Consider the following 26,055-nt stretch of genomic DNA (forward strand, 5'->3'; position numbering starts at 1 on the left):
CTCTGCAAATGTGTGCGCCGGGTGCCCGGTTCGATCCCCGCGCGAGTCATCGCGGGCCCGCCTCCCGTCTCCCGCCTCCCGCGCCGCCGAGGCTAACGGGGGGCGAAGGCGGTGGCGACGGCGAAGGCCAAGGCGGCGGCGGCGGCGGCGCGGGGCGGGGGCCCGGGTTCGCAGCCCGGGCGGCGCGGCGCGGCAGCGGCGCAGTCCGCTGCAGTGCCTCAACGCCGCCAGCCGCCCGCTGCTGGCCCAGACGACTCGCATGTAAGTGCCTCTGCCGCGGGCATGCGCACCGGCCTGCCGACGTGTGCCAAAGAGCTCGGCGCCGGCGCCGACTTCGCGCCGCCCAATCGGAAAACGTATTATGTGTGCGAGTCGCGCTGCTCCTATCGCTTCTTTCCGGAGATAGCGGCCGCTGAATTACTGCCACCACTCACACCGCAGATAAACCACTCCCCTCCGCTGCGCTCGCTGCGAGGAATCTGTGCCACGTACTCGTTCGCTGTACTTAAAAAAAAGATCCGAAAGAAAAGAAAACAACGTGTTCGGCTGGATTCGTCTGTGCACGTCACTACGCCAGATCTGTTGTTGCGGAATCCGCATACGAAATGTGTGTGCGACGCGGCGAAATTTTCAAAAGTGTAAAAAATAGTAATGGAAACCGAACGAAAAAAGTAAACTATGTTTTCGTAATTTTTCTGCTGTACGAAGTTTTTCGCTCTTTCACAGGGTGGCCAAAAGCGTTTTTAAATATAGCTGTGTACTTTTTGTCAGTTTTGAAAGCTTTTGAAGAGAGGAGTATTGTGATAAGACTAATTGTTACGCATAGTGGCAAAACGTTTTGCAAAAAGAACGGGGTTTGTGCTAAATACGAAGGCAATGACTTCGATCGTAGTGCGACGTCCGTCCCACCTCCTGATATTTACCGTGCAAAGATGCTCGCATATTTAGCAAAACCCTGAGTGACAACTAAGACACGGCGGATATCGATGGACCTCGAATCCCTTAAAAAGAAGTGTTTGGTTTGTGGAAAACTTAAAAATGAAATCCGTAATTTTTATTTCGATAGTGTTTGAAATTTTTTTCTAAGCACAGCATCAGCTTCAGGGCTCTGGTTGTTATCAAAGGGCCTAAATTGCAAAGTCAACGCGCCAGAGCACAACTTAGGTCCTTCGATAACATCTCACGTTGTGCCTCGAAAGAAATAAAAACGCTATTGAAAAAACAGCAGGTGGATTTCATTATTACGCTTTCCATTCATTTATCTGTCTGGCTCTTGCCAAGAACAGCCGTTACAGTTACAGTGCTATTTAGTTAATTTCAAAAAAAATCACAGACGCTTCTGTATTGTGCTTTTGGCACTCATCCTTTGTATTTAAGCCATATAGAAGGTGGTCTTTCTTAGGCGTGTCCTATAAAAAATTTTTGCAAGGATTCTGACACTGAAATCCGGTTGTAGTATGTTACAAATGAATACTTTGCTACACAATTAACAGTAGCTAAATCAAGAATATAGCTATATTTTAAAATGTTGCTGCTTCAATACTTCGACAAATAAAAAAAATAACATACAAGCGTTGATCGTACAACTGTGCTCACTTTCACTTGCCGAATTTTTTTTTCGATATTTACTCCGGTTCTGCAAATACTTGAAGCTAACAGCCTTGTAGCTGATGTTGTATGCATAACGAAAAATTGTAACAAGTTTCAGAAAATGACAGAATCATGCGGTGTCCTCTGGACGCGTGTGGAGTGATGGAAGTATTGCGAATCACTTTTGTGTATGTTAAGCTATGATTTTATCCCAGCAATAGCCCAACTTGCATTTTTTCTATTGAGCTAATGGGTAATATACAAAGCTCTTGTAACTATTTCGGGATTTAAGAGTTTCATGAAATATTTCGTACTGTAAGAAATGCAACGTGAGTGTTTGTTTTTTGGTGTGAACAGATCGTCATTCTGTCTCTATAACAATACATTTCTTCGCCTAATTGACTGACAATACTGTTGGAGAAACTAAACCGAAAACTGTTTGAGATATTTTATCGATGTTGACCGGACTAGTGTGATCCAAAGAGCTCTGTTGTTGAAGATCAAATACTTGCATCGGGTGTCTACTGTGGGTCTTCTAAACACATTAATGTCCAGAGGCTCCCCCCACGAAGAGATATTTGTGCTTTATTTCTCTAGGTGTTGAAGCTACGAATCTTCGTCGTCACTTTTATATTAAGATCAGCATTCTCTGACATTCTGTCTAGAATGACAGTTCGTGGTCTGCTGTAGCGCCATCGACAAACCGTGTAGTGAGACCAGTGGCATTAGAAATTGCCTTTGCCTCTAACATTACTTCGCATCCCACTTCCAGCTGGGTGCCGTAGCGATTCGGGTAACCCACGACAACCCGATTGCTGACTCAAATGGGCGCTCATTAGCCATAGCAACTTGTTTCATTGCGAGGACCGGGGGAGGGGGGCGGGGGGGACTAATACGGTCAGAGCAGAGGTCTGTGTGGGTTGCTGAGCACAGCACCTCTTTATGGACTGATTTGGCTTACTAGATGACAGAATCCACAAAACATCTAAAGCAAACTAGCCACGTTCAAAAGGTCACATTTTAATGGAGCCTTTATAACGAGAGATAGTAAACTTTTACCCAGCAGTATGTCTTGGATACTACTCAGACTGTTAACACTCGCCGAGGATCCTCCAAGACCGTGGGCAGCACATCCAGTGTTCACAGCAGGCATTCCGTAGATCGTGTATTAGTTTCAATGTCTGTTGACTTTCATTGCCATTTATTTCATTCGAAATTAATAATAAAATCTTTAAAACAAAAATTATTAAACTTCGTACGTAATCAACACGGAACATACTTGTCCATTAAGGTGCTCCTGTCATGTGCACCGTTTGTGTTCCAAGTCGTTGCTAATTTAATGCTCAGTCAGCTAGATACTGTAGTAAAGTAATCTTCAGTGAAGGAGAACGTCGATCGGAAACTCCTCGTCACCAACAAACTTGTGACATATCCAGCGTTGTAGCTTAATAATGTGCCTACTTAGCGAAATCGGTCAAACAAATGCGCAACGCAAGCGAGAGAGCACAAAAAAAAAAAAAAAAAAAAAATGGCTCTGAGCACTGTGGGACTCAACTGCTGAGGTCATTAGTCCCCTAGAACTGAGAACTAGTTAAACCTAACTAACCTAAGGACATCACAAACATCCGTGCCCGAGGCAGGATTCGAACCTGCTACCGTAGCGGTCTTGCGGTTCCAGACTGCAGCGCCTTTAACCGCACGGCCACTTCGGCCGGCCGAGAGAGCACATTAACCGAATTTACTGGTAACATTGTACTTAACTGACAGTGTGAGTTCTAGAATTTACTGTGAACAGGCGCCCTTTTTAGTAAATACAGCAGTGACGTCCATTTCTTTGTCTGCTACTGAAAAATAAAATAACACCAGGAAATACAGACTAAATTACTTTTCTTAATCTGACTGGTTGTGAGTCACTACAGTTTGACAGCAAGCAGAAGATTGACCTGCTTTTAATCCATGTCATGTATGAAATGTAAACTCTGCTGTCACATCGAAAAAGTAAGTTTTCTGTGAATCTCGGCAGTTATTGCACAGACCGCGGCGCTATACATCTAAAACGACACATGAAAATTGGTACTAGAGCCTAGGCTCGGACCTTGGCTTCCTGCTTGTCGTGAGCAGTAATCTTATCCAGAACGCTACCCGATTACAGAAAGTATGCATTGATAGCGGTAATGGTAACATGATTCCTCGTGAAGAAATACAGGTTCAGTTTATCGTCCTTGCACAAATCTTCATGTATGACAGTAGTTTTATATCATTACAGTCACTCATTTAGGCCCATTCTTTGCTTCAACTCTCTTCCGTATCGTTCTTGTCATAGAAAATTATTTAAGAAGCGTAACTAACATGGGACTCTGTTTTCCTCATTACATCTAACTTTGAAATCATATTTCTAACATCTTTCTGTTTCAAGTTACTTGCGATTTTTTCAAATATAATGTTATCAAGATGTGATCAGGATTTATTTCCTTGACAAATGTAATTACTTGCTCTGATAAGTAGCTCGGAACAACTATACTCCAGAAAGTAAAAAGTAGTCACATTTCTTTCACAACATGCACTATTCCTTAACATAAGGAAAAATTTCATAAACTTTTAGTGGGTCCGCTGAGATTGTGAAAATGTATGAAAACTATTGGTCACATTTTACAGCAGTCAGCGGAAAAATCATCTAATTTCAAAATTCAAGGTGCACTTTCGTCAGTTACATTTAGCTTCACATACCTGTAAACGCCTGAAGTACGGTTTTGTGTCACAGATGACAATGTTAACTCTTAGCGCTTTCACGTCGAGTCTGTCACAAATACCTCCTTTTCATTAGAATTCTTTAGCTCGTGTAGGTCGATTGTTTCTCCAGTATATTATACCTACAATTTTGATGAAGTAGTTCAGAGTTCTTTCACAAAAACCAACGAACAGTTCTTCCTTTGTTAAGCCTACGTAACTTCATACCATGGTATGACTGAATCTAATGCATACTCTGCACTCTCAAAACAAATTTTAGAATCATATTTACTGTGTTGAGATGGCTGTATGGACAGGTACCGAAAACTAATAAATTTAAAAGAAAGAAAACAATTAATAGTTTGACTACAGTATCATCAGAACATCCCAGAAATTGTACTGTGAAGTCGTATGCGAAAGAAAGTTCACCGACGTATACGATATATAAATGGAAAATATTGTATTACCAAACAGAACTACTTACTCGCTTGAATCCTTTTTTCTTTAGGTTTTTCTTAAACTTTCGTACTAGCATACCATGTTTTGGAAATATATACCTTGAGCTTCCACGAAAAGAACTAGGAACCGTCCTCAAAATAGTTACAATAACTGTCATGTTGGTTACAGCGTCTAACTTGGTTGTAAGCCTTCACTTTTAATGTCACTCAGAGACGTTTTCCTTACGAACTGCAGCGCGGGGTAGCCGCGCGGTCTTGGGCGCCTTGTCACGGTCCGTGCGGTTCTCCCGGTCGAAGGTTCGAGTCCTCCCTTGGGCATGGGTGTGTGTGTTGTCCATAGCATACGTTAGTTTAAGTTAGGTTACGTAGTGTGTAGGCTTAGGGACCGATGGCCTCAGCAGTTTGGTCCCATAAGACCTTACCACAAATTAATTACCTTACCAACTGGTCCGCATGTTTGCTTTATGGAAGAGAACGGGGCTATAACCTTCAACGTCAAAGTTATCGGCGCTGCCTCGTTGAAAAGGAGTTTAAGTTGATGAAATCCAACTGTAAATAACATAATTAATATTTTAAACTAAAGTATATGGCCATAACAAAATTAGCTTCTGTTTCTGACACAGCAACTATTGTGAAGAATATTATTGCATAGCGATATCTTAGTGATATTACCAACGGATGTAATGTGAGATAGCTCACTGTAATTGGTGTGTTTCATTAGACGCTAGTATGAAATGAATGAGAATAAAAGAAAGTTGGTATTCCTAACAAATAATAGCAGTTTTATAAAGTATTTTCTCACGTACTCAGACGATAGCAAGAATGTGTTCTGATAGTAAATTGCAGAGCTTCGTTAGTTTTAAAACTCATAGCAATCACTTCCATTACGTGCTATTGCATACTTCTCTCCGTAAGTCAAATGCAATTCTGCTCCGTAGCACCGATATTCGGCAACCCTTAATTTGAAAGGAAACAACTATTTGCTGGATCTACACTAGAGCTTTACAGACTGCTGTCAATTCGAATGAAAGTAAAAGTACCTCTTATTGGTCGTATCGTACTGTAGTCCTTCGTCACTCTTTCTTTTCTTTAATTGAAATGAATGAAAAAAGTACTGCCTACGCATATTCCTAATCTATCCGGAGGAAAAATGTAAGGCAGTGAAATTTTTCCAGAAAAATTTCTTGAAATGAGCTGTGCACAACTTCTGATACTTTCACTAGATGTCATCACAATGATGGTATTTTAGTTATTAAGAAATGTACTGATTTCGTAAATAATTTTTGAGAACTTTCTCCTGAGAAACAGCAGTCTGGATAAAAGTACTTTAAAATGAATTAAAAACAGTCTCGATTGCAATAAGACATTTATTTACAATTGTTAGCGCTTTTTGTCAGAATGTGGCCACCTTCAGACCTGCAGTAGACGTTCACGTTCCTGTAGTCATAACATCTGCTCCGTTCACCGCTACCGCCTGCCATAACAGTATAAAAGCTCTGAAGATGGACACATCCTGTTCCAAACCGGTAACCATTGTAAATAAAGTTTTTATTGCGGTCTAGTCTGTTTTTAACCCATTTTTAAAGTGCTTTTTTTAAAATCTGTTCAGTCTCAAGTGGCACATCATCCCGATATGTATACTGAAAGCTTGATGAGATTCAATACTCCCTTGTAGTGCTTTGAGGGAAAAGCGTGGAGCCATTATAGAAATCGTCTTTAAGCACATGCCCCACAGTAGACAGAATTATGTATTCCGTAACTAACGAAGTATTTTAGGTAGCTTAAGTAGGTGTCAGTGTCAACTGCCAGCAGACATACGATTATTTACAGCCGCTAGAGAGTGGGCAAGTGTATACAGGTATTTGGGGAACGGGAGGGGAGGGGGGGGGGGGAGAGGGAAGGGAGTTCGAAACACCAGTCCTTCGGTTACCAATCATTCATTTAAGAGAGCAGGAAATACAAGCCACACCATTTCCGTCAGTGCGCAGCCTAGCTGGCCGTCAAGGGTGGTTACATGAAATTAAGCGGCGCAGGCCTTGTGCGTTCTTGACCGCCCTGCCTGTCGCCACGAGGTGTCGGGAGGACCGCGAACCGCAAACGGCTCCAGCCACTGTTTCCATCGCCCCCTGGCCAGCACCGTGTTGCCGAACACTGACCTGATGCGTATCCTACAAATGCTTCCCACTATAGCTTTGTCATCCGACCTGTGGGACCAAAACTACTCCATCTACACTACACGCCCAAGCGTGATGGATTGTAGATTTTGTACTAATATTACCAACCTCACATACTACGCCATTCGTGGGTGGTGTATGATAAAAATGGCTGTCGGAATGCCTCTGTACATATGTTTGGTGCATCGTCACTAATAGCGAAAATCGATACGGGTGAAAACATACGCTAATAGAAGTAAAAACATTCTAGTGAACACGGTCATAATTGCGAATGTGTGGTTAAGACCCGCTACAGACTCCAGTATGAGATATTGTCGTAATTAATCCAACTTTTCCGTTAACTGGGCTCAAATTTTACACAGAAACCACGATTGGGTAATTTGGTAGATGCATTATGAAGTACCGTCTCGTTTTCCCGTTGATGTCAGACATCTAACGGGCCAGAGACGGAGAGGTCGAGGTGGACCTGTACCTCATCATCCCAGGTCCTCTGACCTCAGTCCGCTGGAGGTTTTCTGTCTGGAGCATCTCAAAAGCGTAGTCTAAAACACTCCAATTGATACGGTTGATGAATTGGAGCAGCGAATTGTACAGGTTTTTGTAGATTTGCGAGATGATCCGGGGGGTGTTTGAAAGAATTCATAATTCGCTACAGAGACCAGCACAGTATTCCATCCGAATGAGAAAATGACACGTGGAACATCTCCTTTATTAGGTCGGAGTGTACAGCAAGTCATACATATAATGTGCTGCAGCAGAATTGTATTTCTCGTTAAGGTAGGCCACGAGTGAAATTTGATCCCAATTAGATTGGGGCTCAAACGAAAAATTCACTTTTTAAATACATTTGTACTAACCAGCTGAATATCTAGTACTTAAACAGTGCCTGTCTGGCAGCCACACATTCGCAGTTATGTCTTAAAAGGCTCGTTTGCAAACCCACGTTTACTAGAACATGTTTGCTGCTCTTATTGCAAATATTGACCATGTCGGGCTACCGTAAGAGCAGCCAGAATGACGTACTCCTCTGTTACGTGAACACTGTCGGGATACGTTCAAAAAGACTACGGCCGAATTAGTTCACTATCCTGTACCTTTTCGCTCCAATGTCTGACGTCGTCCGATATCCTTATCTTTACGCTTTGGCTCCCCTCTGTTTTTGCAACTTACTCGCCTGGTTTGACATAATAGGCTTTCCAACACGTTTTATCATGACGTACCAAGTTTGACAGGCCAGGTATTGCTAGTGGTCAGCTCTACACAATAGCAGACCACGTGATTAGAAGTGTGTATAAATCGCGTCCTTTTCGGGCGGGTTTTTGTTTGTACGCAGAAAGCATAAAAGTGACGATGATATTGTGAAATGGAGGAGACTTTAGTGATAGGAGTGAGCAAGAAGAATCTTTTCCTCTATGCAATGAAATAAGTAGTAGTGAATCTGAAATTAGCGAAAAAGAAGGAAGTGGCAATGATGTGTAGTCTGTCGCATGTAAATGGAAGGCTAATCGCGGTGGTGTTCTTATGTATATTCCTTACTCCCTGCTACCACATGTTTTCGCATTTCCTCAGAGTTTCCTGACAGCTATGGAACTGCGACATTTGCAGCTCTTTTTTACGGACGGTATAGTTCGCCAATAGTTAGAGCAACATATGTACATGCAGCTGAAAAAATACAGAAAACGACTCCACCAACAAAATATCCAATATGGCACTCAAGCACAGCTACCTCATCAGATGAAAAAAAGCTTTAATTGTGGTAATACTGAACATTGGTCTACATCCTATGGTATAATTAGGTGATTATTTTACTAAAGATTACATACACTCTCGTTTCCGATTTCCCCAGGTGTTGACACTTTCTGTTTCCCGCCTAAAATAAAGAGTGCCCAGGGACGAAAAGGTTGGCAAAAAATATTAGTGGTAGGGATCAAGAGTAAGCATATCTGTAAGTACATAACGTCTTGATTGGATATGGCTCGCTTGACATTTCAGTAACGCTCTCCCAATGACTAAACAGCAGGTTGCGGATCAGGTAGCCCTTCTTTGGACTTCCCCATCTCTTCCATCGCCCACCCACGTAAGCGCCCCTGAGTGACAAACAATGCGATGCCGACTCAGAATCGGTCCGGCAAGATGTTAACTTCTTTAGGGTGCTTCTGATGATTCCCGTCTTCAGTTACTCTTGGCAGGAACTGCATTTACTTTTGGCGCAATGTGACACTAAGGAGCTTCAAACAAGTTTAATATAGTTCTGAGTATACGAAGTGTATTTTAAATATTTGTGTAATATATTATGGCATTGCAGAATCATTTGAAAATAGCTTTCATGCGAAACTGTCGTGGAATAAATTGGACATCACATCCCTTACAGTCGTCTCACGAAAACGTTTTTATTTCATATGTTTACATTGTCGCCTCAGATAGCCGTACTTAGATATGGTATTTTTTGAATAACAGTAATATAGTAAACAATTGTAGGTCTTCGCGTCCATTTCTCGGCAGTGCATACCATCATCAGCTATTTGACGTCCACTGCAGAATAAATGCCTCCTCTAGACTTCTACAGTGTCGAGCTAAACACATTCATGTCACTCCTGAATGATTTCAGATGTCAACCGACCTTCCATTTGCCCATCTTTTCGGTGTTTTCGTTTCTCTCAGAATTCAGCAGACAACTTCCCTTGTCCATCTGCCATCCATTCGACTCTCTGGCCCTCCCACCTCTATCAGTCACAATTACATGTCTCACTCCAGTTTCTTCCCTGATCCATTAGTTTCTTTTCCCATCTCTCCCAGAGAATCTCAATTTGTATTTCACCACTGATCGCTTAGAGTACCTGGATTTTTTCAATAGGTTTTGCATTAAAGGACCGTATTTCACTGTCGTGAGTAAGAATCGTTTGTAAACAGCAACTGAAAAAATCACTCTTCAGGCACATCGGAAACGTAGTTCTGGAAATTTTATTTAGCTTACCAAAAGTACACCAGGCCACTTTTACACTCCCGTTTACTTTTTCTGTCCATACAGTTGTTTACTGCAACTGACCTAAATAAAAAGAACTCATCAGCTAGTTCTAAGACGCCATTGTTAATTCGTATTATTTTCTTTTCCATGTGTTGGTTACATATTATTTTAGTCTTATTAAAATTCATTTACTCAGACCGCATATCGGGAGAAACTCGTTGTTTGTCTTCGTGATTAGTGCGATATGCACCCAGGAGATAACGGCTTATGGGTATCATCCAAACTATGTCACTTTAAGGTTGTTAATGGTTCTGAAGAATTGCTTTTCGTGATATGAGTTCTTAGCGAAGGATACTTGACGTGTATAGGAAATATTTTATTTACTTATTCGTTTGTTTAGTATGGAAATATCAGAGCCTTCAGGCGTTCTGTTGCATCTAAATATACATCAGGTTACTTTGCGTTAGGAACGTGGGTGCACTCAGTCACTGTGATATGATTTACAAATGACAGAGCACAGCAATCAGTCGTTCTTTTTTGCAGGTTTTATTCCGCAAATCTAGATTTCGGCTAGTGCCTAGCCATTATCAATGCCCTGTTTCATAGTATCAATGCATGTCAGTCCCCAGTTGTTCCAACGTCCGTCACAGTCCTCTCAAGACTCTTGAAGAGTCACAGTTCTTTCGAGACTCTTCAAGAACCTTGAAGAAACTGTGACAGAGGCCGGAACAAAAGGGGACTGATACGCATTAATACTATGAAACAGGGCATTGATAATGGCTAGGCACTAGCCGAAATCTAGATTTGCGGAATAAAAGCTGCAAAAAGAAAGGACGACAGATTGCTGTGCTATATCACTTGTAAATCATTTGTAAATCTAAATATACATCTTTATGCAGTAAGACTGTAATGTGAATAGTATATGATCTTTACCCAACAATAACAATAATAATATGATATATTAAAGAATGTCCAGGGCTTTTCATAGTTCGTATTACATGCTTCCAGGAGTCGTATAGCGTAATTAGTAGACAAAGTTTTGATAAGATCCCATGTTCAGAAATGTGCCGTTTGGATGTAAAATAAGTTGAAGAGTGGATCACTTTCAAAACTCCCACTTCACAGTACGGACACAGAGCTGTGACCTGTGTATTCTACAGAGGCTCACAGCATGGGGAACTTTTCCAGTACTCGTCATCAAGTTCTCTTCTACGTGGCGAAGAACGTCCTCTTCAAAGTCGGGAGCACGTTGAGTCTTTGTCGACCCACCTAGTTGCCAACTTGCCGGTTTCTCGCAGTGGTTATTGTAGTCAACCGAAAACAGTATGTGATGTAATTACAACATGGTCTGACGGCGGCGCCCTCTATCATTTTGTCCGTCTCAACTGAAACGGGAGATTTGAAAATGATCCTATCTTCAAACCTATTTTGCCGGCCGGGGTGGACGAGCGGTTCTAGGCGCTACAGTCTGGAACCACGCGACCGCAGCGGTCGCAGGTTCGAATCTTGCCTCGGGCATGGATGTGTGTGATGTCCTTAGGTTACTTAGGTTTAAGTAGTTCTAAGTTCTAGGGGACTGATGATCTCAGATGTTAAGTCCCATAGTGCTCAGAGCCATTTGAACCATTTTTCAAACTTATTTTACATACACACGGCACATTTTCGGACATGAGGTTCTCAGAACTTTATCTGCAAAGTTCTCTCTACAGCCCCTAGAAGCCAGTAATACGAGCTCTAAAACACCGTGTATAGCGTTACAATAATGTCAGTCTTATTAGCATTCTGTTAACTACTTTTCTCACTAGGTTCCTGTCAAAAGTGGCCGAGTAATGACATTTTAGCAGAGATGACTGGCAGCAGTACAGAAGGAAGCAAATCTGGAAGAGTAGTTGACTGTATCAGGAAAGTAAGAGAAATTATTGGGTAAAAATGCAACGAAAATTAAAACACCTGCAGCAGTCGCTATTGTATTTAATTTATTTACGCAGTCTGTTTTGGTGTTCCATTATTCAATCTTCAGGTCCTTTGACCAACGTAAATTTGGAGGAATCTAATTTCGTGTTCAGCCATAACAGGAGCAAACATTAAATAACCAGTGTCCGTAGGTATCTGGTTTACGCGACATTATCCCTTCGTCGGTTGATGAACTAAGGGATTGTGTTTTGTAAACCGGAGATCTACGAATACTGGTTATTTGACATTGGCTCCTTTAACGAATGCCCACGAGACTGGATTTCTCCCAGTTTACGTTGGCCAAGGGGCCTGAAGATGGTGTAATGGACCACCGAAACTGGTCGCATAAGTAAATTAAATACAAAAGAGACAGCTACAGATGTTTTAATTTTCGTTTCATACTGAACAGCCGAAGTCCTTGCGACATCTATCACAAGAATGGAAATACAAAGATAATTGGGTAAGGTTAGCTTAAGACTTGAGATAAAATACAAAAAAAAAACATGAATAGACAGGGACGAGTAATGCATCCATGGACTTCACAGTGTGACAGAAATGCTGGTTCGCTGTTGGACAGGAGAAAATAGTTGGAGTATGCCAAGAGGGAAGTTAAAAGCTAAAGCTTTATTCTCGTTTCGAACGTAGAGTGATTTTTAGCCGAAGGTCAGTGGGTTTTTCGTTCCACAGTCGTCTAGGAGAAACAGGGGAGGATATTGAAAAAAATTAGTGTTATGCATAGATGCAGGCAAGAAGCTAAGCTTATTACATCTTATATTACAGCTGTGGAATGACTGGTAGTTCATATGCAAGAAGTGGTATTGAGGGCTACGGTGACTAAGAAATCGCCTATCTGGTCGCATCCACATTAACTGAGAATTGGAAGGATTGACTTTACGGGTAACACAATGTTACGAACTTACATTACGCGAGCATTCACGGCTAGCTCGGCTCGACTGAAGAATCCGCAATTTGCATCGTGTTTAAGTGCACCATAGTAGTAAACATTCCGTAGGACTACAGATTAGACTGGTTTTTGTCACACAGAACGTGAAGATAAAACAGCAGCTCTTCTTTTCATAATCGGCTGTATTCCTCTGAAATCCCGTGCTTGCACGTTCTACTTGGCGTTGGTACACTCACACGGAAGTAAACTGCAGTTCAGATGGTGGGCGGCGGACCATCGCGCAAACAGAACATCGCAGCGATCCTGCTCTCGTAATGCGAAGCTGAAAGCGGAACAAGGCGTCCATTTTTCCGGTTCGCACATCTCGTACAACATTCACAGGCGCGCCCGCCATCTGGCGGGGCGCTAGCGAGGCTCCAACGGCTGCCCTCTCCGGGGTTCGAACTGCGTTCCGTAGCGACGAGGGAAGGGGTGCTGGCTAACCGTTGCAAAGACTGCCACGCAGCCGACACGTGTGCCGGTGTTAGTCCTGCTGACGGAAATATAGTTTGCTGTGAATGAAGAATCTACGAACAGCAGCAATCCGCACGGTATGCATGTAAGTCCCTTATTACGGTCGCAAAAGTGTCCATAGCCACCACAAATTGTCTGAATGTAACACAGCCGCCACTGGATAGTAACATCCCTATTTTAGCTAAGTAAAATTTCATTTTGTGGTAGCGATTGTGGCTATTCTTTGCAAAGCGGAGACAGTGAATAAATGGAAAACTTAATAATAAAAACCGATCTGCTCTCTTTTCAATAGCGTTTTTTCTTGCCAACGTACATTTCGGAGTCACAACTTCATTATCGGTGGTTCAATTTGAGCCGGCCGCTGTGGGCGAGCGGTTCTAGGCACTTCAGTCCGGAACCGCGTGACTGCTACGGTCGCAGGTTCGAATCCTGCCTCGGGCATGGCTGTGTGTGATGTCCTTAGGTTAGTTAGGTTTAAGTAGATCTAAATTCTAGGGGACTGATGACCTCAGAAGTTAAGTCCCATAGTGCTCAGAGCCATTTTTTGAGCTTCAGTCTGATATGAAAATGTCCACTGCGATGTCAAGAGGCCAGAAACGAGTATTTGCGGATTTTGTTGATTGTATCGTATACGGCATCACACTGAAGTAACGTCGACATGCTATACGTACATATATATTTTTCATACACAGTGTCATGTCTGAAGACTTTGCATGTTAATATGACAGTGTAAATAGCATGCCGACTATACAAAATTGTGATACGATACACAACAATTGGCAGATACACGTTTATGGTGTGTTGGAATCGCTGTTAAGGTCCTTACATGACAACTAAAGCGTTGATTATCAAGAGGTGACTTCAAAATATACATTGGTTACGTAAAACACACTATTGAAAAGACAGTAACGGATTTTATTATTAAGTTTTCCAAATAAAAATCCACCTGTGCCACAGTTTCCTTCATTAGTAATGCTGCCTGTGTCGGAGATAAATCGTACTTCTTCAGCATTTTAATGTGGACAGTTGCAGCCACATGTGGCCGCGACACCAGGGAGCCCACAGGCCAACCGTATAGGACAACACGGCATATCGTCTTTCGAAAACAACATACCTGAATAAAGAGGATTAATTCTCCGAAACTGGCAGCATTAAATTAATGTCACTGTGACAGAGGTGGAATTTTATTTATTGCAATTAAAAACTACCACGGATAAGTCTGAGTCGGCTATGAAAGCATTTTTAAGTTCACGCACTAGTAGAACTCAACAGAATATACAACTGTACTTCTTACTAGATACACTTCTTGTCATGGCTTTGACCGTGAAGTCTGAAAATGTGACCATCCTACAGTGGTGACACTGCTACACGGGTGCATTTATGAGTTCTTTGGCTCTGAGCTAGTAATAGCTTGTCTGGTGGGTTGTACTTGCACATACTTTTGAAAATCGCTTGACAGCTTGACAGCCTCTACATGAAAGCAAGTCTAACTTCACTGAATGGCGGCTCATACGGTAAAGTGTTATCACTTAGATCATTTAGACAATACATGTAAGTGATACCGGCATAGGAACTAGTCACTCCTTCTTCTAACGGTCTGAAGAAAATTGCTTATTCACTGCCCCATTTATTTTATAATGACAACACATTACTTAAAGGGAGAATACATCCAAAAATTTAAGTTTTCTCCTATCTTGTTCATTTCAAGCGAAGTTTAAAATCATGTCTAACACGTATAGATGCGGCAGTATACAGGTTTTGAAGTCCAGAACTTCATTGCATTCCGCATTTCGAATTTACAAGATGATTTTAATGACATTCTTGAAAAAACAACTTTTGGGATACACACTTCAGTTTTCACATCCAGGATTTTTAGGTGTATTCACAAGACATAATTCAGCAGTTCACTGCATTCATTTTCTGAGAAACGTTATTAATTTGCTTTCAGTATTTTCTTCAAGTTTCAAACTTAAATTTTCTTCAATTATCCCAAACTTGAGGGTAAACGGATTTTAAAATTTTACAAAGAAGTGAATGCTAGGACAAGAAACATGCCCATTAAAATACACCAGCACCGTACGTTTTCCCTTCCTGTTTTTTTAAGGCTTTTTCTTCTTGTAATTTCAAGACGAGAGTAGCCTTTTCCTGGAATCTTTCCCTCTCCAGGCAGCATCTTGTGGACTACTTCGTTGATCTATAGATAAGCAGCGGTTCTTCTAGGAGAATGATATAGGAATGTTGGGACTCCTGTTCTCTTCAGTCTTTTAACATCCCATACTGAACTGAGAAACAGCTTCCACAAGACCCAAACGTATCTTCTTTTTAGACACAAAAATTTTTGGGGGCACTTGGACAAAATGACACAGTCCAAAAATTTTGCATTTTACGTATTGTCATCAATGCATCTTGCCAGTAGTACATCAGATGTAAGTCTCCGACAGACAGTCACTATCTTGACCTCAACATCCATATTAAGAGGAATGTGAGTATTACCTGTGCTCTATGAGGTAACTGTATTTCACCTAGTACTTGTAAAATTACAGCCAAATCGTTTTGGCATCGAAGCGTGAACGCTCCAAAGATGTGAAAAACCCATTAAAATTTCTTTGAAAGAAATTGAAATTTTGGAATGGAGTCTCCCCTTAAGACACGAAATCTTCCAACATTTTTGGAAACAAACGATAAACTATTAGTAATAAAGGTGCAACTGTTCATCAGCTTTAAGTTATGGTTATGTTGTTTAATACATTCATCTACTGCGCAAATTTTCCGACTCTCATCATTATTTTGCCGATAACGAATCCACGGTGTGTTAACCATTTCAGTCTGAATCAAGTCAGACAATCAACTGGGTTGACAATCTTCCTCTCATGTAGGCAATATTGTGGACTATTGAAACAACTATACAAGCTGTTTAAGAATCAAGAGAAAATATTTGAAAAGGCGAAAATATAAACGATTTCAAGTGAAAAGTTCAAATATTCCTTATCGCAATTTTTTCAGGTAACGGGTGCAACAACTTCGGTATTAAACTGCAGTTAGACGGATGTACAGGTGTTTATCTCCGATTAATTTCGTAACTGATGTCTCTGAGGCTATTATTATCACTTTTTAACCCTTATAGGAGCACTGTGTTGTCCGTGTGTCTGATTGTGCGTCTGTTAAGACCCCTTTTTCAGAGGAGCGAATAGAGGTACCTAGAAGAAATTTATGTCAAATACTACGGCCTACGTTCCGAAGGTGGTGTAAAAAGATTAAGTTTCTTAAGTCAATGCAGTACTATATGATAGTTTGTGTCACTTGTTTTGATACTCGCAAACTCACTCATCAAAACCTATAGATGAACAGCCTACATGGACAACAAAGTTTGTACGGAACCCTCAGAGTGCCAGACCTATTACTACTCGTCCGGCTTTTAATGCTATCAGCTACGTCCGGTACTGCTGGCGGTTACCTATATGGACGTGTCGAGAAACCGTGCGAACCCTAGTGTAACCGACTGTTTCTGTCTTACCCAACGGCCTTGCAATGATCACATATGTGATGCCCGCTATTTCTGTAACATCTTCCTTCGACTGCAAACACTGCTGAACGTATCTCCTCCAAGTTGCAGCATTCACTTGACACTAAGCCGGAGATAACATTTCTTTTCCGTCGGATGTCTCTGCAACAGTGATCAAGCCATGTGACTGCGAAGTACCGAATGTTACACCATTACATTCTGTGCATTTGCGTGAAAATACAAGATTTCTGTACTCTTTATCATTCTTTGAACATTTCTCTTCTGTATAATATTAAGATCCATATACACAGAAAATCGGAGGCATGTTAATTTAACCATTTTTATCAATATGGACACGATGACGCACTAGTTGTCCAACTACGTAATTTATTTTATTTAAAAAAAACATTATCTTTCGGGAAGATGTGATCCCGTTATCAAATTCTATAACAAGGAAAACGCAAATCGTTACTCCGCATTATTTCTCGTATCAAAACACATGTAATGAAAATCTGTCTCTGCTGTCCATGTAATGTTACGTACCTTAAAAATATTATGCCATTAGGCACAGTCAAAAATAAGCAAACAGCATACGTGACTTTACACACCTTAAGACTCTCCACTTATCATGATATGACTTTCGTAATTACTGTTGGCTCTTAACACTCTCACAGAGCTCTGTTTACTACTCGACGAAATTCAGCTGCCAATCACGTACCAAAAACTGTAGTATCTTATTGTGTATATATTACTGCTTATTTATGACTGTGCGTAAAGGCATAATACTTTGAAGATACGTAATACTACATGGGTAATATAGACGGATATCCGTTACATGTATGTTAGTACGTGATACAACGCGAAGTAATGATTTGTGTTTTCCTTGTTACAGAACTTGATAACGTGATCACATTTTCCCGGAAGGTGTTATCTTTTTAATTCAATAAATCACGTATTTGGAAAACTGGTGAGTCATAATCTCCTTACTGATACAGTTGTGTTATGGCTTGACAGAGATTAGTCATTTTTGTATATACGCCCATTCGCAGCCAATATCTGTAATTCCTTTGTGTCTTAATCATTTTTGGTCTAAGCTTTTCTTAGAGAAATAATAACAGTTTCTCCTAAAGCACAGTGCGTTTTAAATCACGTTGTAGTCTTTGCGACTCAGTAGTTACTTGTAATAACTTACATCAGGGGGTACCACGTGATGTAAGTAGCAAACCATAATTCTGTAATACCTTAAATTATCTATTGCGTTCTTTGTACAGTTTAGCTTACTATTATACAGACGTCAGATGATCATCTATTTGAGCATTTTGGGACGATAAACAGATGGCTGTGAATGAGTGTTTCATGCAGTACGGCCGGCCGCGGTGGTCTAGCGGTTCTAGGCGCTCAGTCAGGAACCGCGCGACTGCTACGGTCGCAGGTTCGAATCCTGCCTCGGGCATGGATGTGTGTGATGTCCTTAGGTTACTTAGGTTTAAGTAGTTCTAAGTTCTAGGGGACTTATGACCACAGATGTTGAGTCCCATAGTGCTCAGAGCCATGCAGTACGATCTATGGGAACAACAGTGTGTGTGTCCCATGTATTTGTAAACTGTTTATGATTCCACAACAAAAGACCGGCCTGCCCAATTAAGGTTGGTGATGCTACCTTAAAACGCTATATGCGATCGTGTGTGACGTGTCCAGGCTAAAGTTGATCAATGTTTGAGTGTCCATGATTGGTCCTCGTAAATGAAGCCTTATTCTTTAGACCAATTTGAAGACGGGCGTTTAATTTATAATGTTGCGAGATGCAGTGCCCTGAAAGCCGAACGAATGTATAGATAACGATTTCGCTACTTTTGTCATCCAAATTGGAAGAAATAAACGGCAGTTCAAAATAAACATAGCAATTACAAACAATTATAACTATTTAACGTATTGCGATAAATCGATAGAATTTACATAGAATGTAAAAGAGTGAATTTATAAAACTTACAAAGAATGTAAAAGAATGAATTTACACATTTACAGACAATGTAAAAGAATGAATTTACAAAAACTTCACTGTTGCCCGGAAGAAAAGTACACACATTATTGTATTATCGTAGGACTTATGTGGATGGCTTGATAATGGATAAAAGTCCGAAACTGGTCGCCATTTAAATGCAAAAAGAAACTTCTGGGTAAGTTTGACGGTTTTGCAATTTCATTGAATCATAGTACGCTAATGCCTGTTGCCATCCAGCATACTTTAAGTGAGTAAATTTAAAAGAAGTTTCCAAATTTAGACCGTTACGTCAATTAAAGTGAACCGTTGAGTCGGTAGTACTGGACATAACGACGCAGTGTTCTGCTCTTGGTCACCTACATCTCCGGATCTGATACGCACCGTATTCTTTTTATTGGGTTCTGTGAATGATCTTTCGTATGTGACTCCTTTGCACAAAAGAGTTCCAAACTCATAATACGAATTTCTGATTCGCTCTCATCGGTTACTCCATATATGTATGCGAGAGTGTGTGGCGTGAAATGCATCATCGCTTAGATGTTGTCCGTGTGACCAGGGAGAGTCTATATATATATATATATATATATATATATATATATATATATATATATATTAGTATGTAGAAAAATTTAATCTTCTTTTACATTATCTGTTACCCTTATAGATGTATCGCAACGCGTGCTGTAGATATAACCATTTGTAATGGCTATGTCCATTTTGGATTGCCCTGTTCATAGCCATGGATAGAAACTTCAGGGAATTGGGTCGCGAAAGCCACAGAGAGCTGTCGGAGCTCTGTCCAAGAATTGTTCGCATAGTAAGGTCTCATGAGATAGTGTTACAATGTGTGAGAAAAATTTATCACTAACCACATGGCAACCTGCCCGTAAAATGTACAGTTGCGAAAATACAGTGTGGAAATACTTTTCGAGTAATCCTGTCACTGGCAAAGTATACAGGTAATAAATCAACAGAGTCTTCTACCCAGAGAGCAGTTCTGTCAAGAGATGGTGTAATGCACATAACGAAACAGGCGGCCATCAGTTTGACTATATTCTGCTAGCTTAAGTTGTTGCTATACAGTGTAAATTGTTTATTTTGATAAGAAAGCGAAATATTCGCTTCCTTAACTAAAAAAAAATGAAACGTGGGGATGGCATTGTTGGCCAAGAATCCCCTGCTGGAGAATTCGGCCACCTGGTACGTATCTCTTTATTTTCGCCATGTCGGCAACTTGCGCCTTGAACGCTGATGAAATGATGATGAGGCGAACACACACACCCAATACCGAGAGGAGAAAATTTCCGATCAGACCGGGAATCGAAGCCACCCCGTGATCACGAATTAGTAATGCTAACCACAAGATCACAAGCAGGTGACTCCTTAACTAAAAGTACTCGGTTTAGGACCGTCCACGATCTGTATTACTTTGGGACATCCTGTATAACTATCGCAGACTGTCAGACAGCGGAGTAGTTACTACACGTTATATGCAGACACTTGGCTTTAAATTTTAATTCAGTTAAGAATTTATGACAGTTTTGTAAGTGATGGTAAGAGATTCAGGTTGTTGATTTCGTGTACGAGTGTTTGGTGAACATATGTGAGAAAAGTCGTTAAAATTATTTTCGTCTCAACTTTCTTATCCTACGTATTATTAAATTTGTTGTCATAGTCTTCCGATGTTATTCCCAATAGAATTTTAGCATAAGACTTAGCGTATACACTTAGCATGAACATTGGCTGTCAATTGTGCTATAAACGTTCTTGCTGTCTCATGTTTTCGGCGTATTCCACCAAACACAAATCGATCATTTTCAGCAGCTTTTCAATTATAGTGATTACTACGTTAGGAAATACCTTGGCCATACTTTCTGTCCACAGATTTGCTGTCATTCTGAATATGCTCAGATGGGCCAACGTTATAGTAATCGTCACTGGCCTAGCGTCAACAAGTTCTGCCTCTTAGTTGGTTACATTCATAGATTGTACTTATTATTTCAAGTTGTGCTACATTTCTGTTCCTTGAGAAGAGAGGCGAACGATTAGCTGAAACACCTACAAACTATAGTATTTCGTTTTATACGTCTTCAGTTGCCGTATACAGTTGGAATTTTCCTCGGAAGGAAGAAGGAAGATTAGGGGTAACGTTCCGTCGATGACGAGGTCATTATTGACGAAATTTTCCGTAGAAATAAATCTAGAGATTGAAACAGTATACTTGATTGTGAATTAAAGTTTGAGGAAAGACGGAGTAATTGAGAGTCACCAGTGAATTAATTTACTACAGTTAATATTCCCAACTGCGTAAATAGATACCTTGAAGCCGTGACACGTATGAGCTCCTAAATGAATAGTTACCTAAAAACATCATTCAACAGAAGGTTAACGAATAAAACTATGCAAAATAGTTGCCTTACTGTCATGACTGGTACATTTACATGAATCACATAAATCTCAGAAAATCCCAGCTCGTGATATTTTCCCACTTTAAAATTTTATTTTGTGGGCAGTAAATATATGCAGCTGCCTCATTGACTGAAATGTGGTCTTCAAGGTATCTACACTCCTGGAAATTGAAATAAGAACACCGTGAATTCATTGTCCCAGGAAGGGGAAACTTTATTGACACATTCCTGGGGTCAGATACATCACATGATCACACTGACAGAACCACAGGCACATAGACACAGGCAACAGAGCATGCACAATGTCGGCACTAGTACAGTGTATATCCACCTTTCGCAGCAATGCAGGCTGCTATTCTCCCATGGAGACGATCGTAGAGATGCTGGATGTAGCCCTGCGGAACGGCTTGCCATGCCATTTCCACCTGGCGCCTCAGTTGGACCAGGGTTCGTGCTGGACGTGCAGACCACGTGAGACGACGCTTCATCCAGTCCCAAACATACTCAATGGGGGACAGATCCGGAGATCTTGCTGGCCAGGGTAGTTGACTTACACCTTCTAGAGCAGGTTGGGTGGCACGGGATACATGCGGACGTGCATTGTCCTGTTGGAACAGCAAGTTCCCTTGCCGGGCTAGGAATGGTAGAACGATGGGTTCGATGACGGTTTGGATGTACCGTGCACTATTCAGTGTCCCCTCGACGATCACCAGTGGTGTACGGCCAGTGTAGAAGATCGCTCCCCACACCATGATGCCGGGTGTTGGCCCTGTGTGCCTCGGTCGTATGCAGTCCTGATTGTGGCGCTCACCTGCACGGCGCCAAACACGCATACGACCATCATTGGCACCAAGGCAGAAGCGACTCTCATCGCTGAAGACGACACGTCTCCATTCGTCCCTCCATTCACGCCTGTCGCGACACCACTGGAGGCGGGCTGCACGATGTTGGGGCGTGAGCGGAAGACGGCCTAACGGTGTGCGGGACCGTAGCCCAGCTTCATCGAGACGGTTGCGAATGGTCCTCGCCGATACCCCAGGAGCAACAGTGTCCCTAATTTGCTGGGAAGTGGCGGTGCGGTCCCCTACGGCACTGCGTAGGATCCTACGGTCTTGGCGTGCATCCGTGCGTCGCTGCGGTCCGGTCCCAGGTCGACGGGCACGTGCACCTTCCGCCGACCACTGGCGACAACATCGATGTACTGTGGAGACCTCACGCCCCACGTGTTGAGCAATTCGGCGGTACGTCCACCCGGCCTCCCGCATGCCCACTATACGCCCTCGCTCAAAGTCCGTCAACTGCACATACGGTTCACGTCCACGCTGTCGCGGCATGCTACCAGTGTAAAGACTGCGATGGAGCTCCGTATGCCACGGCAAACTGGCTGACACTGACGGCGGCGGTGCACAAATGCTGCGCAGTTAGCGCCATTCGATGGCCAACACCGCGGTTCCTGGTGTGTCCGCTGTGCCGTGCGTGTGATCATTGCTTGTACAGCCCTCTCGCAGTGTCCGGAGCAAGTATGGTGGGTCTGACACACCGGTGTCAATGTGTTCTTTTTTCCATTTCCAGGAGTGTATTTACGCAGCTGGGAATATAAACTGCATTATATTAATTCACTGATGAATCTCAATTACTGCGTCTTTCCTCAAACTTTTGGTCACAATGAAATATGATGTAGTCGATGTCTAGATTTATTTCCAAGAAAATGTTCGTCTATCATGACCTCGTCGTCGACGAGACGCTAAAATCTAATCGTTCTTTCTCCTTCCAAGGAGAATTTTAATTGTATACTGAAACTGAATGACATGATACAAGGAAATACTATACGTTCTTGAAATTTTCAACCGACAGAGTGGAAGCACAACTTGAAATAATAATTAAGATCTATGAACACAACCAAGCAAGAGTTAGGAGTTGCTGATACTAGGCCTGTGAAGATTAGTATATTTTTGTATTCTTTCACACGGACTTCTTCTGAATATTGAAACAACGATGAAAAGATGTTCCATTTACAGCAAAACTGTGTTGTTGCGGTTCTGTGTAAACTTTGCATTAGTGGATAAACGAACAGTTTGAAATTCTGTATCTTTATTATAGGAATCAGGGGAAACTGAATGGATTCGCTATCCAGAGACGCTTCTTGATGAATTCTAAGTTAAATTTGCAAATAAAGTTTGATATTTGTCTTTTCTTGTTTCTCTCAGATCCCTAGATTAAGAAATTGCCTGAAAGAAGACTGAATTTATTTTTATATGCAGTATGACACTAGGCCTGAGTCATGGTGGTGAGGAAGGGCTAAGGAGAAGTGCGATTCGACAGATCGATTCATAAGGGCAGAGTGCAATAAAATCGGAAATACGTGCAGATGGAGAGACTAGTTCTGTTATCGTTTATACAGGTTGTATGACTGTGATAGGAACAAGCGAATTAATAAATACAGGTCTGGAAACCAATGGTTTCCTCGATACGGCTACATTTCCTAAATGGCCGACTTACTGGTCTTATGTACTTACATTTCCCAAAACGCAAGCTAATAGACAGTTTGGATGCTGTACATTACGATGATAGGATGTGTATATGATACATGCATGATGATGGATCGGCACTTTTCCATGTGGCTGTTCGGAAATACGTAGCACCAGTCTTCAACAACAAGTGTATCGGACGTGGCTCGCACGTACCTCGACTTGAACCCGTTGGATTTTTGTAAATGAGGATATTTAAAAGCTTTGATGTATTCCAGAGCTGTTGATAGTGTCGATGAACTCCGAAAACGTACTGAAGATGGTTTTAAATGGATTCTGAACACTTTTGGAATTTTTGAACATGTACCGGCATTGATAAGGAGACATGCTGAAGGTTGCCTTGACATGAACGGTGATCGTGTGGAACAGTTTTTGTTACGCGTTCGTCCTCAAACGCATATCTGAAATTTGGATCCTAGGGGACTCTGTTATAAGGTGCTCATGTACTCAGTCGTAACACATCATATCTGAAAAACCATTGGGTCCTGGACCTACATTTATTAAAATTATTTGCTTGTTTCATTGTCCTTCAATCGCCACTTTCGTTTGCAACTTGTATGGGCTATTAGTGATGCTTGGTGCATCAGCTCTGAGCTAGAGTGCTGGGTCATGTACGGAGCTCAAAGACATTAGCAGTGGTGGCAAAAAGTAACGTAATACACACGAAATACTGATAACACGATACCACACGATAATTTTTTAACGGCATAAAGCGAGTATTTTTTCAGTGCTCGTTTTAAAATCAAGCCCATCCCTTTCCCGATAGGCCGCACTAACAACTCGCCGATGAATTTCCAATACCACTCTGACCATTCACTGACATTATCAACTCGTTTTAGATTGAGCTTTTTGTCGTTAAGGCACCGGAAGGAGATTCATCCAAGTCAAAATTCAAGACGGCGTTTTACATCTATCGAGACTGATTTCATGAAATTAACTTCAGTAATTTAAGCTCAATGACCTCAATAAGAGTAATCCCATGTTTCACACAACGGATGTTGAACACTATGCTTACGGCAATAGAATCGTGGCATTTCCCAGTTTATTCCTTGCTTTAAGAGTGTATCAGTAATCACATATCATCATAACGATGTTACAAATTTTATAGATTGCGCAAAATTGTATTATGAATAGTTATTTTAAAAATTATGAAACAATTTATAACTGTCGATTCTGACGCGAAATTTATTGTCCTTCTTTGGTATTACCAACTTTAAGGCTTTCACAACCGGATGTCTTAGTTGCTGGTAAATCTTCCTGGTTGCATGACCGTGTTCCATGAAAAGTTTTCGTCCTGACATTTCGTTTAGAGCACCGTTTGATATCTTCAGAGTTGCTCCTGGTTCTCCTCAGGGACTGCGCTGGAAGCACCTCTGGAGACATCCAGCACAGCTCTGAACGGAACGACAGGGCGAAAAAGATTAATGGACTACGACCACACAGCCCGGAAGATTTACCAGCAGATATTACAAAATTGTGTTTTATTTTGTATTCCATTTGTTTGTTTCCTTTTTCATGCTCTCAAATGAATTTGCACTACTCAAAAGTTTTTTCTTTGAAAAACAAAATAGCGTAATTTTCGTAAATATGCACCAACAGTGGATACATGTACAAGATGGTAAGGAACCGCTGGGAAATACTGATATCTGTAATATCCAATTGTATGTGTGTTGCTAAAAGCAGAGTGTTCTAGCAATAAAACTGCGTAAATCTATAGCTTGGTACACAATCTGTCAGATCGACTTAAATATGGAATGTAGTAGTAATGTTATATTTTTTACAGTAATGTCTTCTGGAGTCTGAGTAGTTATTAAATATCTCTTTCTGTTACAACCAATTCCTCTGAAAGTTGGGGGAGTAAAGGATTATCGAAATAGTGAACGAAATAAAAAATATCGCGCCACGGTGAAAATATTATACAAACGTATGTGTGATTTTCTAGATAAGAGCGAAGTTGAAAGCATGATTCTTCGATATACGATGACTATTTGTTTCTATGGCTCAAAATCAAATAAACCGATATAAGTGGAACAAACAATTCGTTATTACTTACGGGGCTTAACTTATTAGGCCACGATTAACTAATAATAAACAATTAGTAGTGGAGTATGAAACTGTTCTACCAAGAAGCGATGGAACAATCTGTCTGCATGATAATTGTTTATCTTGAAACTCCATTACTTTCAGATTTCCTGTATTGCTTCAGCATTGGTTCGCCATCGGACAGCGAATTTATGGATAACATTTAGTTCACATTTTTGAACTCTCACGAGATTAAAGATACGATCCATCTGCCAGAGAGAATCACAGAAATGGTGAAGAGGTAATATT

At 41.3% G+C, this 26,055-nt stretch overlaps 1 protein-coding gene across 1 annotated transcript in view; it reads left to right on the forward strand.

Moving 5' to 3' along the window:
• The first annotated feature begins 217 nt into the window (after positions 1-217).
• Positions 218-26,055, forward strand: part of LOC126469711 (uncharacterized) — a 555,905-nt gene continuing 530,067 nt past the window's right edge. Inside the window, exon 1 of the mRNA XM_050096897.1 lies at positions 218-261. The gene's annotated coding sequence lies outside the window, so the exon portion shown is untranslated. The remainder of the gene's footprint in view (positions 262-26,055) is intronic.

This window comes from Schistocerca serialis, chromosome 3 (assembly GCF_023864345.2).
Source record: "Schistocerca serialis cubense isolate TAMUIC-IGC-003099 chromosome 3, iqSchSeri2.2, whole genome shotgun sequence".
In the NCBI taxonomy this organism is placed as follows: Eukaryota; Metazoa; Arthropoda; class Insecta; order Orthoptera; family Acrididae; genus Schistocerca; species Schistocerca serialis.